The following is a 15,642-nucleotide window of genomic DNA, read 5'->3' as shown; positions in this document are numbered from 1 at the left end:
AGCATTCACATAATAGTTTTTCATGCTTCTGTACCTGTATATGTTGCTCTTTCCTTTACCTAAAATGACCTTCTTCCATGTCCACTCCAATTACTTATTCAAGATCTGGTTTAAATATCGTTCTCAACCATCTTTAGTAGGGAGATTTAATGAGCCCTGAAACAGCGTGACACATATCATACGTGATGTTCATGACTTTAACCCAGGACCCAGATTTAAAAGACTACAGAAGGATACTGAATTTCCTACCCATTTAATCATTTCATTAAGACTCTGGAGAACACTCTAATTTCAATCAAGTTTTCCTATTTTTGTAAAACTGAATGGCACGAAAAAATATTCTTAGAATTTGACAAATCTAAAAGTAGGGAAGAGAGAAGTAAAATTTATCAAAGGAATGAATACGTGATGAAATATTGTATCGATCCAAGTTTATTTACCATATATGAATAAGCAATGAAAAATTATAGCTATAATAGAATTAACAAATTTTAACTTCTTTAATGATTCAGCAGCCACTTTAAATTTTTACAGCATTACTATGGTGCTATCTTTTTATAATCACAAATTTTAATATAAAGTTATAACATAAAAACAACATAATAAATCATTATTTAAGCTTTCTGGCTCTTTGGACTTGGGTTAAATGAGAGTTTTACACATAGTAGTGGATCTTTAAAGAGAAATTTCCCTCCATCTACTGAGAAAAACAGCAAAGGCCTATACCTTTAGAGAAATTAAAAACTGTACCAGGTCATTAGTTCTCGTTTTTATGGAAGCATCATAATATACACCAAAGCTTCAAATATCACTAGCGTAGAGGATATCTAAGACCCAAAGTACTTTAATGAATAATGGGGGGGGGGGGGGGGTCAGCCTTGATTTTTTCTATATTCAATTACCTGTATCTGCCAAGTTTAACACTTCAATGTTTGTTCAATTTTTCTGTCTGTCCTAAATAGTACCACCACAGTTCACACCATCAGCTCTCACCTGGACTGGACTAATTTACTTATTTATTTTAGAATATTTGCTTGTTTGGCTGCACTGGGTCTTAGTTGCAGCATACAGGATCTTTGATTAATAGTTGCACAACTCTTACTTGTGGGATGTGGGATCTAGTTCCCTTATCAGGGATCAAACCCAGACCCCCTGCACTGGGAGTGCAGAGTCTTAGCCACTGGATCACCAGGGAAGTCCTTGGACTGGCCTAATTTAATTCCAACAGGTCTTTCTAAATCTAGTCTTGACCTATTAACATTTATCTTATACTCAGGCCTAGAATTATCTATTTAAAATACAATCTGACCATATCACTTAACTTAAAAACAATTGTTCATTGGCACACTAGTTTTTAATTAACATTTATTTAAATACCACTTACTGTATGCTAGTCACTGATTTAAGTGTTTCAGAAGTGTTCATTTACTCCTCATAACTACCTATGAAGATTTAAATAAGGAGCTTTTATACTCTGTGTATGTGTGTGTGTAGTGAACAGAGCTATGTAAGTAGCAGAGCTGAACACATGCATCTGATCTCCAAAGTCAGGGCCTCTAATCACTGCATTATGCTGCACCTATTTCCCAAAGTCCACATGCTTAACAGTGTATAAGGTCTTTGATTAGTATCTGGTCCCTTTCCACATTTCAAGTCTTACTTCTAATCAAGCCCCACATTGCTCAAACTCTAGTTAACACTGAGTACCTTGTAATGCACGCCTTCCCTCTCCTCACTTTGACACCTTTATTATTTTACTACTGCTTGTCCCCTGTCTGGAGTACTTTCCAGCACCTCAGCACAGTTCTCATAAGAGTGCACTGAATACATTCTGATGAAAGAATGAATTTTATGAAATGAAATGAATTAATTATAAAATAAAAGAATGAATTAATACCTCATAAGGTTAGTAAGCAAAAATTTTTAAAAATCTACTATTAATTATACTGATAGATATAAAACAACAACAAAAAAATATTTTAGAATTCAAGTCTCCAATACACCTAATGGTTATCCTGTTAAAACATACACAAACAACAACAACCAAAAAAACTTCCCCCAACCTTGGTTCTCCTTCAACTCTTTCTCATTGCTTCCAAACACCCATATTTGCTCAACAGCGCAAACCAAAACAAACAAATCTCAATTCTTCACCTTCTTCATTCCTTGTTTGTCTCACTTCCCATATCAAATTGGTTAATAATTTATACATACTCAATCTCTCTCGAATCCATTCTTTAAACCTTCACTGTCTCTTAAATAGTTATCACAGGCCTATCTGCCTCCATCCACTCCATAGCTGCATTTCCCACAATGCTGACAGCTGTCTTTTTAAAAGGGAAATCTAATGATGTCACTTATCACAAATTAAAATCACCCTCTGCCACCTCAAGGACAAAAAGAGTTCTTCTCAAAAACAATCAACTTGGAAGCTTACTGAAAATGCAGATAGCCCCTGATGCCCCCTCAACCATGGAATTTGCATTGCGTGAGTCTAAGACGAGCCTACAAATGAAAATGGTCCACGTGCCACCCGGCTTTAGAGGTCAGATCAGGGCAGTGTTCTCTATACTCATCATCACTCCAGCCATACTGAACTACAACTACATGTAACTTCCTCACCAACTAAGGGGTACTTCTGAGACTAGGTACAAATTAATTCTCCAAACATGACACGATTTCTTCAAAAATGTTTAACCAACATCTTTGTGAAGATCTCCTTGAAAACATCTTGCCAAGTATATATTGTGATTTTAGCATTATTGTTCTACCTTTGCATGTTAAATATGTGTTTATAAATTCTAAGATCATTGAGGGCAAGTGCTGACAATCATGTTTGCATCACCAATGCTTAGAATATATCTAAATAAATGTTTGCTGGACAGAAAAATTGATGAAAATTTAGAAGAGAAACAAAAATAAGTAATGGTATTGGACAAGGGTTTTAAAAGTTGAAACCTAATGATATTCCTTGTACAAGTAATACAGTAGAAGGGCAAGATTTAAAAACAACTGCCAAAAAAAAAAAAACAACTGCCAAGTGGGATGGGGTGGGAGGTGGGAGGGAGGCAGAAGAGGGAAGGGACATATGTGTACCTATGACTGACCCATGTTGACATGTGACAGAAACCAACACAATATTGTTATTATCCTTCAATTAAAAATAAATTTTAGCTCTGGCTTCGAGGCTCTATCGCTCCTCTGCAGTTCACTTCGGCTCCCTGCCACCCTCCTGTCTTCAACATGCCTGGCCCGGCCCCCAGTGGCACTAACATGGGCTCCTCAGGGCGCTCTCCCAGCAAAGCAGTGGCGGCCCGGTCAGCGGGATCCACCATCCAGCAGAGGAAGAATGCCAGCTGTGGAACAAGGAGCGCAGGCCTTACGACCTCAGCGGGCACTGGGGGGATGTGACGATTCAACACAGAGGATTCACCAGGGCTCAAAGTGGGCCCTGTTCCAGTAGTGGTTATGAGTCTTCTGTTCATCGCTTCTGTATTTATGTTGCACATTTGGGGCAAGTACACTCGTTCATAGATTCGGCTACATCCATCTGTCTGTCATCTGAAGAAAGGAAAAAATCCCAACATATTTTGGACCAAAACCATAGTGATTTTCTGTTCATGAGGAACAAATTTTCTGCAAGTTTACTGTTTTACAGGGAACTTAATAAGAATTAAAGAATCGATTTTTTTTCTATGGCTAATAAACTTTTTAATTCATTTTAAAAAATAAATAAATAAATTTTAGGGACTTCCCTGGTGGCCCAATGATTAAGATTCTGAGCTCCCAATGCAGGGGGTCTGAGTTCGACCCCTGGTCAGGGAACTAGATCCCACATGCTGCAACCAAGAGTTCGCATGCCACAAGGACCTGGCACAGCCAAATAAATAAATATTTAAAAAATAAAGTAAAAATAAATTTAAAAAAAACTGCCAAGAACTGTAATAACTGCGATGCTCAAGACTTATCTTGCACTCAAATTATAAATTCTCCTTAATATAAAGTAAATCTCCTTCAGGACATAGATCTTAGTTCTGTTTTTAAAGAGTCCAGTCAGTCAAAAATATTTTGTTTCCCGCTTCAGTATTTACAAGTTTTCTGAGGGAAAGGGAAGAACAAGGTGGATTCAAATAGTAGCACAGCACAGATGAATAAGATGCCTTATTTGCTTTGCTTCTCAGATCACAGCAGTCTCCCTCCAAACAAGTCCCAAAATGTGGAGCTCTTCTCTAAAATCCCAACACTGAACTTTACTCTCAGAATAATTTCTACAGGGATATATAATTCACTTAAATGTAGCTCCTTCAAAGACTTTCTCTGATCTTTATTCTTCAAACCACTGTTACAATGTTTTAAACAATACGTGAATAAAACGAGGATTACTTAAATTAATATTTAAAATCCTAAACAAAATTTTCTTGATGGATGTAAATTGTTTTAATAAAAGGGGAAGAGGAGGTAAATCTGCCTTACTGAAGAATTCCAAATGACACGTGTAAACTGATACTCCCCTCACCAGGGCATGTAACTGGACACATTTCCAAAAGGTAAAGGAAAAATAATAACTTTAAAAGACAACTGACAAACACTACGTTAACCAAGTGATGAAGGTTAGCATCACCAGTGATGTTTTGTGGGCATCACGCAGCCTCTGACATGATGTGATGAGAAGTGTACTTCACCTCTGCGGTATTTTTTTCTGAAAATCCACAACCCTTGTAATCATGAAAAAGCATCAGACAAACCCAGTTTGGGAGACATTTTACAGAATACCTGACCAGGACCTCAAGACTGCAAAGGTCATGGAAAACAAGGGAAGACTGAGAAACTGTCACAGACCAGAGGAGACTGGGGATACAAGACAACCAATTGCAAGGTGGTACCCTGGATTAAACCTAGAACAGAATGAGGCCATTAAAGGAAAACCAGCGAAATTCAAATCAAGTCTGGAGTTTAGCTAATAGGAAATACCAAGACTGACAAATGTACCACAGAAATATACGATGTTAACAGTGGAGGAAATTAGGGGCAGGGTATATATAAGAACTCTCTGCACTATCTTTACAACCTGTCTACACATCTAAAATTATCCCAAAATAAAAAGGTATTCTAAAAAAGAAGGAAAAATGTGGAGTTATTTAATATTTAACAGTACAAATAAGGGACTTCCCTGATGGTCCAGTGCTAAAGAATTCACCTTCCAATGCAGGAGACACGAGTTCAATCCCTGGATGGGGAGCTACGATTGCACATGCGTCAGGCAACTAAGCCAACAAAGCCCCAGTACAGGCCAAATACAATAAGCACATTACTTAAAAAAAAAAGAAGTACCAATAAAAGCTTTGTTAAAATAAAGATACAAATACACTCTGCAGTTTAAATAAAATGCTTGCAAGCAATATAATTTTATATTAAAAAACAGTTAGTCCATTTGGCATTGATTTACACAGCACTTCTTGCCTATTAAGAAATTTTGAAAATTCTTAAGAAATATACTTAAAACTATAAGAGCTATATTATTGCTTACTTTTATGAGTAAACAGTATGCTAATTCTCTTAAAGTCTCTAACAATAAAAAATATCTACTAAAGGATTTAGAGGCCTTTTATCCAATAATAGCAACCACCCTATGAATTAGATACTGTCAACATTATCCACTTACTGGTAAAAAATAGGCTTATTGCTCAAGGCTCACAGAGACTTCCCTAGTGGTTCAGACAGTAAAGCCTGTACTGCAGGAGACCTGGGTTCAATCCCTGGGTCAGGAAGATCCCCTGGAAAAGGGAATGGCAACCCACTCCAGCATTCTTGCCTGGGAAATCCCAATGAACAGAGGAGCCTGGCAGGCTACAGTCCACGGGGGTCACAAAGAGTCAGACATGACTAAGCGACTAACACACTTCCATAGCTGACAAAAATGATGGAGCAGGATCAGAATCTAAAATACTCATTTCGGTTTTAGTCAACAGCTTTGTCTCATTTTTTCTGCTAGTGCTTTTACCCTTTAAAAATAAAATAACAAAAATAATAGTAAATAATAATCAATATAATTAACTTTTTTTTCCTTTGGCCACAATGCACAGCTTGTGGGCTCCCCAACCCAGGCCCTCAGTAGTGAAAGCCCAGAAGCCTAACCACTGGACCATCAGGAAGTTCCCAATACAACTGACTCTTAATCTTCACCTTCCTTTCTTCTGCAGTCAGTATATTTTTCATAAAATAAACAAACATGGAAGGAAAGATGAAGAGATAAAATAGATGCCTTACACACACAAAATACTAGTATCATAAAACATATCCTTGTATCTTTGTCACAGATTAAAAATGAATTAAATCTACAACATGCAAATCCTTAAAAACATAAGCTTTCAACTAAATTCCTTAAAAATTTCCCAGATTCTTAATTTCACAGTTATCAAAAGAGTCTCTCAGAAAATTCTTATCTGCCTCAGTTAACTGTCAGTAATTCTGGTGAGCACATAAGAGCTCAAGGAACAGATAATTGAAATGCAATGAGCAGAAATGCAAATGCAATTTGTCTAGTTGGGTAAGTTCACTTCTTACAGGTGAGTGTTCTGTGGCCCTGAAACAACTATTTCGGAAGTGCTACCTTGTTCCTGGGACAACATAAAATCTCTGTACAGGAAATATGAACACTTTTCCTTTATTCACCTTAATTCCAGAGAGATCCCTGGAAGTTAGCCACTACAAAGAACTACAGGATAGCACATTTCCTTACACAGAACCCTATACTCAATCAAACTTAAAAAGTGTTTATTTACTTATTAATACCCCTAGAGGAACTAAAAAGCCTCTTGATGAAAGTGAAAGAGGAGAGTGAAAAAGTTGGCTTAAAGCTCAACATTCAGAAAAGTAAGATCATGGCATCTGGTCCCATCACTTCATGGCAAATAGATGGGGAAACAGTGGAAACAGTGTCAGACTTCATTTTTGGGGGCTCCAAAATCACTGCAGATGGTGACTGCAGCCATGAAACTAAAAGACGCTTACTCCTTGGGAGGAAAGTTATGACCAACCTAGATAGCATATTCAAAAGCAGAGACATTACTTTGCCAACAAAGGTCCGTCTAGTCAAGGCTTTGGTTTTTCCAGTGGTCATGTATGGATATCAGAGTTGGACTGTGAAGAAAGCTGAGCGCCGAAGAATTGATGCTTTTGAACTGTGGTGTTGGAGAAGACTCTTAAGAGTCCCTTGGACTGCAAGGAGATCCAACTAGTCCATTCTAAAGGAGATCAGCCCTGGGTGTTCTTTGGAAGGAATGATGCTAAAGCTGAAATGCCAGTACTTTGGCCACCTCATGTGAAGAGTTGACTCACTGGAAAAGACCCTGATGCTGGGAGGGATTGGGGGCAGGAGGAAAAGGGTATGACAGAGGATGAGATGGCTGGATGGCATCACCAACTCGATGGACGTTGAGACTGAGTGAACTCCGGGAGTTGATGATGGACAGGGAGGCCTGATGTGCTGCGATTCATGGGGTTGCAAAGAGTCGGACACGACTGAGCGACTGAACTGAACCCCTTAAATAAATATACTTAAATATTTAAATGTACTTAAATATTGATTTAATATTAACTTATTAATATTACTTGTATGTATGCAGCATTACTATAAATATACTATGATAAAGCTGTATTAGGCATTTTCTGGAAGTTCCCATTCAAATGCCTTATACAAGCAAAACAGCAATATAAGATCATGTGAATAAATGCCAATTTAAATGATACAGGCAATAAATGCTACCAGTTCTCACCATTTTAGAAAAGAAATTAGCAAACATAAAAAGTTATGAAAAGAGTCCACTTTGTCAAAAGAAAAAAGAATGTTGATTATGCAAGGCAATACCCAAGTAGTCCACTGACTACAGTATTTACCTCATTCTAGCTACTAACCCAACATGTGACCTTGAGAAAAGAAATTCTCTACATTTTAGTTCTCTTATCCATAAAAATACCAGTCTTTCACAAAAAGTACCTGACAGAACAAATGAAATGCCACGTTCAGACGAGATCGGGCGCGTTCAGGGTGGTATGGCCGTAGACAAAATGCCACGTTCAATATGTTTACAAACTTCTAGGAAAATGTTCAAAATGTTAGATGACAGTACCTTCAAAGGATAGTTTTCCAGCTTACACAAAAGCACAGATCAATCTAACTAGGTAAGTTTCAACTAAAAGCCACCATCTTTTAAAGAGAAAACAACAGATCAAAATAGCAAGTCCTTATAGTATCTGCATCCAAAGACTATAAAGCATTTCACAAGTAACAATTAAAATGTTTAACTGCCATGACAAGATTAAAAATTATACACACAGCAGAAATTAAACTAAGGTTCCACTTAAATGACTAGCCAAAGTGCCGTGTCAAACCAGCAACAAAGCTGAAACAACTCAGAAAGCCTTCACTGCACTAACCTAGTAATAGGCTTATATAATACAGTATCTTTCTTCATGAAATACACATTTCTCAAAACATTTGGCCTTCAGCAACTAAGAGTCACTCTACAGCTAAGCACTAGGAGAACAGGTTTGCTTTTTCTTTTCAGAAGTCATATATCATCAGTTTCTTGTTTTTGTATAGTTTTATTTTTCATAGAGCAACTTTTTAAGTTATATATAAAAAAAGTTGTACAGTAAAAGTGGCAAAGAATTTCTACTTTAAACTATCTCTTTTTCCAAAGTGTATGAAAACTGATTACCAGTCATAAAGAAATATTTTCACAACAGAAAGTTACAGGCAAATAAAGAAATCTCTTTTAGGACCACAGCAGACATGACAGGCGTGGTTAAACCAACAGAGCCTCAAGTCCCTTTGGCAGAAGAGTGCATGACTCACTGCTTTAGAACTCAATGGGAAGAATTGGAAAATTCATTTCGATTGTCCTAAGGTTTTACTTTGTGTTTGTCTTTTAAGGTATCTGCATCCTAATGATGATAACTCCCATAGTTTCTATGGCTTACTAATTAAGAGGACAAATTGTGAATAATACGAATCACAGGTAAACAAAAAGATCCTCTTTTTTCTTGGACACTGAAAATATGAGCTGTAAGATAAAGTCACATATACAGTATCATTTATTGCCTAAGAGGGAGAAACATTTACACTGAAAATATATATATAAACAATGAAACATGGATGTTCTAGCTGGAAAACCAAAAATTATTATACTGATTTCTCCCTTCTAGAAACATCTCTAAATTTTTTATATACCAGAGTAACTGTATTTGGAAAAAAAGATACCAAGTAATTCTACTAAAAAATTAATCCATCCCAATCTCATTAAAAGTTTCATAAGTATAGGATTATTAAGAATTTTAAAAATTGATCTCCAAATTAAGCAAAAGATTCTGCCACATGTATTAGAAACATATCCAGATACACATTTGGAAGTAAAAGCTCTCATACTTAAGTCAAATTATTTTAAACTCCTAATCAACTAGTAATCTACTGAAAAATCTCGGCTCTTAGTACACTCTTATAGCTACAAACACTAAGGGTTAGGATATGTTAGACACATAACACTAACCTCATTCCTTGCCACATGAACCCTTCTACTTTTTAATCACGTTAAAAATAACAAAAATATAAAAATGTATCATACACTGACAAACAGTCCTAAGGCCCATCAAAACCACATTTACAACATCAATTTGACATCCTTCTGAGAACATATATTCACATGAATGCTGGATACAAGACATTATAATGACCTACCCTCTCTTAGGGCAGTACCTTACTACAAGATCTCTTCCAAAGGACAACACAAGAGAAAGGGTCTATATAAAGAGCATTTAACACAAATAACCTTATTCTCTCTTACTCACTTTGATGTTCATTATTTAAAAATCACAGATTTTACTGTTTTAATGCAAACTAAAGTTAAAGAAAACATCTATAATGTCTTCATTAGATTTTTGCAATATTTCTACTATTTTTTGCCAAATATTTCTGGCATTTGTTAATTTACATTTACTTAACTAAAACAATAAAAAATACTAAGAAGTGTGTATATATGTATATGTATGTGTATATATACATACAGGTAATATACAGACAATAAGTATTTGCTTTAGAGCAGGGACACTGCTTTTTACTCCACCTTGCAAAAAAAAAGGTAGAAACTAAAAACATGAGATTTTAAGATTTACTACATAGAAATGCCTTTGTTGTAGCACCAATTAGCATCAAATAACCTTACAAAATATAAGCAAGAGAAAAATGCTATGAAAGGGCAATCTAGCATTTCACAGCTTCTGCTCTCTTACTCCACCCAGTCTCCTCAGCTCAATGGCTGTTCACAGCATCCACAAATATTAGCCCATTTTTTAAAAAAAAGAGGTGGGAGAGGCACTGAAATAGAGCTAGCTCCATCAAAATCAAGATAAACAGAAATATTTTGTGAAAAATTAGGTTCCATTCTGATTTATAAAAATAACAGCTTTGTTTTAGGAGATAGATCCTCCCCTTGTGAACAATCCAAACAATGATCATTTATAATAGAACATGAAAGAATAAATCACCCTAAACAGAGACCACGCTTATGCTTTAATAAAAACTGCAATTTGCAACTGCCAATTATTTTGCAAAACTGTGTCCTGAAAGATACCCACGAGAGATTAAAAGGTAGCTAATGCCTCAGACCCAAATCAGAATTCTTTAAGTAAAAGCTTTTAATATATTCAACATTATATCACTAACGACCTACCCAACCAGGACATTTTTCCTGATTAAAAGACTGAACCCCGCAGCAATCAAGCTCTGCTGCAGCAAAAAAGGAATTAAAAAAAAAAAAATTCGAGCAAATACTACCGTGGCAAAAGGGGAGAGATGACATTACTGGTATGAAAGGCCCAAGCACGGTTTCCTCCGCCCTAGGCTCAGAATGAAATTCACACAAAACAACCCACCCCCCAACAAAAATAGAATTACCAAAAACGGCACAATTGTTTTGTTTAGCCTTTAAAACCTTATAAATCTCAAGGATTGTGTGTTAAAGTAGAGGTCGGAATAACAGTAACATCTTTCTTCTCTCCCGATTGCCTCTTAAGGAAAGGGGGAGGGGGGGACCTTGGCATGACATCGCCCATTGAGAACGGAGACCACAAATCTGGTTCTTCGCTTCCAAAGCAAAATTTCTTAACCAAAAGACTGATATACACTGGACCCAAAAGGCAACCCAAAAAGAAAATCTCCCGTCTTCCTTCCAAGGAGTTTCTTGCTAAGTCACGGAAGAAAGGCAGAACAACAAATAAAGCCAAGCCACCTTCCGCTCTTGTCTCAGATACTGAAAAACCTCCTCCTCCTCTCCACTCTTCTGTTTAGAGACGTACTGTTAAAATTTGCCCACCATCTCAAAGGCATTTTCTCACCTGGGAGGTTAAGGCAGGCACTGCGTTTCCTATACGAGTGGGGAGATTCGAAGGAGAATGGCTGAGGGCCTCGAAGCTCAGTGTTACAACGTCAAAAGGCAGCTCCCGTTGAAGGAGCCGACGGCAGAAAAGAAAATCCTGCCGGATTTGGTGGGTGGATGCTGCGGATGGTTCGGTGGGGTCAGGCCGCTCCTCCTCAGTGGGTGCAGGGGCTGAACCACCGCATAGGGGGGCCAGGGAAAGGCTGGACCATCCTTCTCAGGTCAACTCCATCCTAAGGACAGGTGGGGGACAGAACGCCTGCAGGCCGGTGGACAGTGCCGAGGAGGCTTGAGCCCGGTCCCTGAGCGCCAGCCGCGGGGCGGGGTGGGGACTGCGGAGCTTCTCTCCCGCGGACAGGGAGAGGAGAGCCGAACCCTCTCCCCAAGATCTGAGAGCGACCTGCTCCCCACGCCCTTCCTACCCAAGAATACTTTTCTTGCTAAGTCACCAAGGGAGGAAGGCGATCCCTTCCCGGGGAAGGCCGCGGGTGGAGCCGCGGCGGCCCTGGCACCCCCAGAACCCGGGCCAGGGAGGAGGGGAGCGAGGGCAGCGCCCTACCCGGCCTGTCCCCCCCTCCTCCCGTGTCTCTCACTCAACGGCCGTCGCGGCCGCCATTTTGAGAGCGAGGAGAGAAGAAGAAGGAGGAGGCGGCGGCGGCAGGGGGAGGGGAGAATGGGAGGGAGGGGACCGGCGCAGCCACATCGTCAGGCCGCCGGGCCCGGCCCGCAGCCGCCCGAGCGCGGTGGAGGAGACATAAGGGAGGGCGCAGACCCTCGCCCGTCTTACCGGAGCGCTGCACCGCCGCCTCCGCAGGGCCTCTTCCGTCCTTCACTCCCATCCACCGGCGGGGGAGGGGGAGAGGGAGAGGGAAGGGAGGAAGGAGGGAGGGAGGGGAGGAGGGAGGGGGAGGATGGCGCGCTGGGCCCGGTCCCGGGGAGGGGGAGGGGAGGGGAGCGGGCGGGCTCCTCAGCCGTTCCGGGGCTCGAGCCCAAGCCCGGCGCTCGCGGTGGCTCTAAGCTCGCGCCCGAGCGCTCCCCTCCTTCTTCTTCTCGCTCCCTGGACCCCGGGGTCGCTGCTCGTCCGCTCGCTCACTCGCTATCTCGGCCGCTGGACTCCGCCGCCGCCCCGCCGCTCCAGCTCCGTCTGTCACAGGAGCTGCCCCAACGCCCTGACGTCACCGCGCCGCCGCCGCCGCCGCCGCCGCCGCCCCAGACCCGCGGGGAAGAGGGAGGGGAGGGGGGCCGGGAGCGGAGGAGGGACTGTGGCGCATGCGCGGGCCAGGGCCCGGCCCTGAGCCGCGCTGCCTTCCGCTTAGCAGGCTGGCGGGCTGATGCGGCTCGGCGGTGTAGAGAGGTGGGGTGGGGGACAAGTGTGCGCGAGAGGTGCTCATTTTCGCTCAGCACGCCTCTGCAATCTGTGCAAAGGCTCTCAGTAACATTTTCCTAGACCCTCGTCTGATTGCTGCGGCCCCTGGTGAACTCCGGCTGTCTTCACCTCCACGCCCTGCTCTTGCTCGCGAACGGAGAGCTCTCCGTTTCCCCCGGCCAACAGCAGGGACCATCTGGCACCGTGGATTCCGGGCCCCGATGGGCTTCAGAAAGCGGAGCCCGGGCCAGGATGTCGCCCCTTCTACCTTCGGCCTTCGGGTTTATTTCTCATGGACCGGGGAGAGGGAGGGGGAGTAGATTGGGTTAGTCTGGGGAGAAGACCTGCTGGGATGCCTGGTTGTTAGAGATTTTTTAATTTGAGAAAATTCGCTTTCAGATGTGATTCAGCTATTCTTTTCCTTAGTCACACGCAGGCATACACACATCTGCGATTCTGGAAGTCTCGAAACTGATGACCAAAGAAAGACCTGGAACTTTATCCCTACAAGGCTTGAGCGCGCGCGCTCTCGTGTGTGTGTTTGCTGTTTGGGGGGTTGAAACAGATGGCAGATGAAATCTTGGAGATTTGTAGTCAAATGTGTTCCACACAAACATTTGATTTAAAAGAGGCCAGATTTGAGGTTCTAGATTATCCTATGTGGAATATTCTTTTATTTAGAATTACCTAGTGTGATCATCTCATCACTAATTTATATTGTCCAAGGAAACTCTTTTCCTGGAACATAGGTTTAGGCTTGTGTTTATTGATTTTATTGTTTTCCTTTTGGAGGTAAATACATTACCTTTAAGAAATTACTGGGTTAATGACAGAACCTGAATGTGTATCCTGGATCAGCAACATAAAGGAAGTGTGGCCTTGGTTAAATTACTGTCTCTAGCCCCGTTTCTCTGTAAAATAGACATATAAATTGTAAGGCTTTTGTGAGAATTAGGAAATTCTGCATGTGTACAGTATATGGCTTTACTAGGGAGTCACAGGCAACTCATGTAACAATTACTTTTACTTGGTAGCAAAATAAGTTTCCTTTTAAGGTTTTAAGTCTCTAACTCTGCAGATGTTCAAGAAAAATATGAATGAATTGCCTGGAAGATTTGGGTTCTCCCCTTCCTGAGATCAAGGAAGGAAATCAAATGGTCTCTGGAATGTCTTTTCCAGGTTTACAGTTCTGGGATTCTCTGGTTGGGCAAGGACAACAAAATGAGGCACAAAAGTTTGGTCTGTGCCACATCCAGTAACAGTCAATAAAGTTGAAATAAATTAACATCCCTTGTTCTAAGAATCCATCTTAAGTTCACTTTTACCTTTTAAAGTGTGTATTATTGCCTGACATCACAGTATAAAAATTTAATCACCTGAGGATATCAGTTCTTTATTTCTTAAATGAATGATCTAAAAGCCAACAAAATTGCCCAGAAATCAGAATCACATTTATAAACACTGATTTAATACAAATAGGTAGCACTAACCCCAATACTTTGAGCTCATAGACTCAAGTAATCAGAATACTTTAAAATGTATATTATATAATTATGAATTAAATTAACATCAGGTTTTAGTTCTATAGCAGTCCTTCAAAACACAATAGACTCACTTGGGAGAAACACGTAAAAACTGTCCCTGGATTATAATTTTTCTGAAAAGAAAACTGTGTTGTGTGCTTAACTTAATACGGAGCGATGTGTTCTGGTTCTGTGCACTTTCTTCTCAGTTTCTAAAGTGATAGATTCATCTTTATAAACACTTGTCTGTTGAGAATGGAGAATTAGGCCATCTATGCTACTAATCATAATTCATAAGAAGGACTTCTACAGAACCTACTACATCCATTCAGGAAACATTTAATAATGAATAATTTGGATAATGTTTCTTGCAAAAAAGTAAGTGTAAACATCGATTTTACTACCACAATCTAACTATCTCCCCATTCATTTGAATTGCAAATCTTTATTTTTCCAGCAGACATTTTCAAAATGGAAACATTTGTTTGGGTTGCTGCAGTAAAATTAGTGTTAGTTTAAACAATTGTGCAAATAAGCGGACTGGAAGAAACACTAAAAATATTACTGTTGGAGAGAGGACAAAATGTCTTGTAAAAGTAGCTCCAGAGCAAGAATCTGTCTACAATGGGCACAAATGTTAAAACATTATGTTGAGAATCAAACTGTCCTCTGTTTATGGGCAAGTGTACATTGTTGTGTGTGTGTACTTGATAGAAAGCAATTAGCAATTTGTGAGAGGGTAGCTTTCAGGCATACAGGTTACGTGTATCAGTATCTGGCAGGCATATGTGTCCCATTTGAAAGAAAACCATGACCCAACTGGGCAAGGCTCATTTTGGCTAAAAAATTGTGTACCTGCATTTCCCCAAAGCATGAACATGTCAGTGAGGGCAAGTCCAGCTAAACCAATCATTCTTCATCTCGGCATCATGACACCCTCATGTGTCATGAACATTGGGAGGCCACAGAAACAAATTACAGACTATTAAAGGAGGTGAAACTCACAGCCTGGACATGGAAGAAATATTTAGAAACAGTACTTCATAACCTGAAATCATATGTATACATATATGTATACATATAATACATACACACATATATAATAATTGTTAAAGTGCTGCTGCTGCTGCTGCTGCTAGGTCGCTTCAGTCGTGTCCGACTCTGTGCGACCCCATAGATGGCAGCCCACCAGGCTCCCCCATCTCTGGGATTCTCCAGGCAAGAATACTGGAGTGGGTTGCCATTTCCTTCTCCAATGCATGAAAGTGAAAAGTCAAAGTGAAGTCACTCAGTCGTGTCCGACTCTTAGCGACCTCATGGA

General features: G+C 40.2%; 1 protein-coding gene and 1 pseudogene across 4 annotated transcripts in view; one reads left to right on the top strand and one right to left on the bottom strand.

Annotated features, from left to right (window-relative positions):
* PAFAH1B1 (platelet activating factor acetylhydrolase 1b regulatory subunit 1) overlaps positions 1-12,603 on the bottom strand; it is a 68,395-nt gene extending 55,792 nt beyond the window's left edge. For 2 of the 4 annotated variants that reach the window (XR_003030583.2, XM_024979636.2), the window contains exon 1: positions 12,220-12,603. The gene's annotated coding sequence lies outside the window, so the exon portion shown is untranslated. 4 annotated transcript variants of the gene reach the window in all.
* Positions 3,200-3,733, top strand: LOC100336161 (protein transport protein Sec61 subunit beta-like; annotated as a pseudogene).
* Positions 12,604-15,642: the final 3,039 nt, after the last annotated feature.

Source organism: Bos taurus, chromosome 19 (genome assembly GCF_002263795.3).
Source record: "Bos taurus isolate L1 Dominette 01449 registration number 42190680 breed Hereford chromosome 19, ARS-UCD2.0, whole genome shotgun sequence".
NCBI lineage: Eukaryota > Metazoa > Chordata > Mammalia > Artiodactyla > Bovidae > Bos > Bos taurus.
This window is presented reverse-complemented; position numbering and strand designations above follow the sequence as displayed.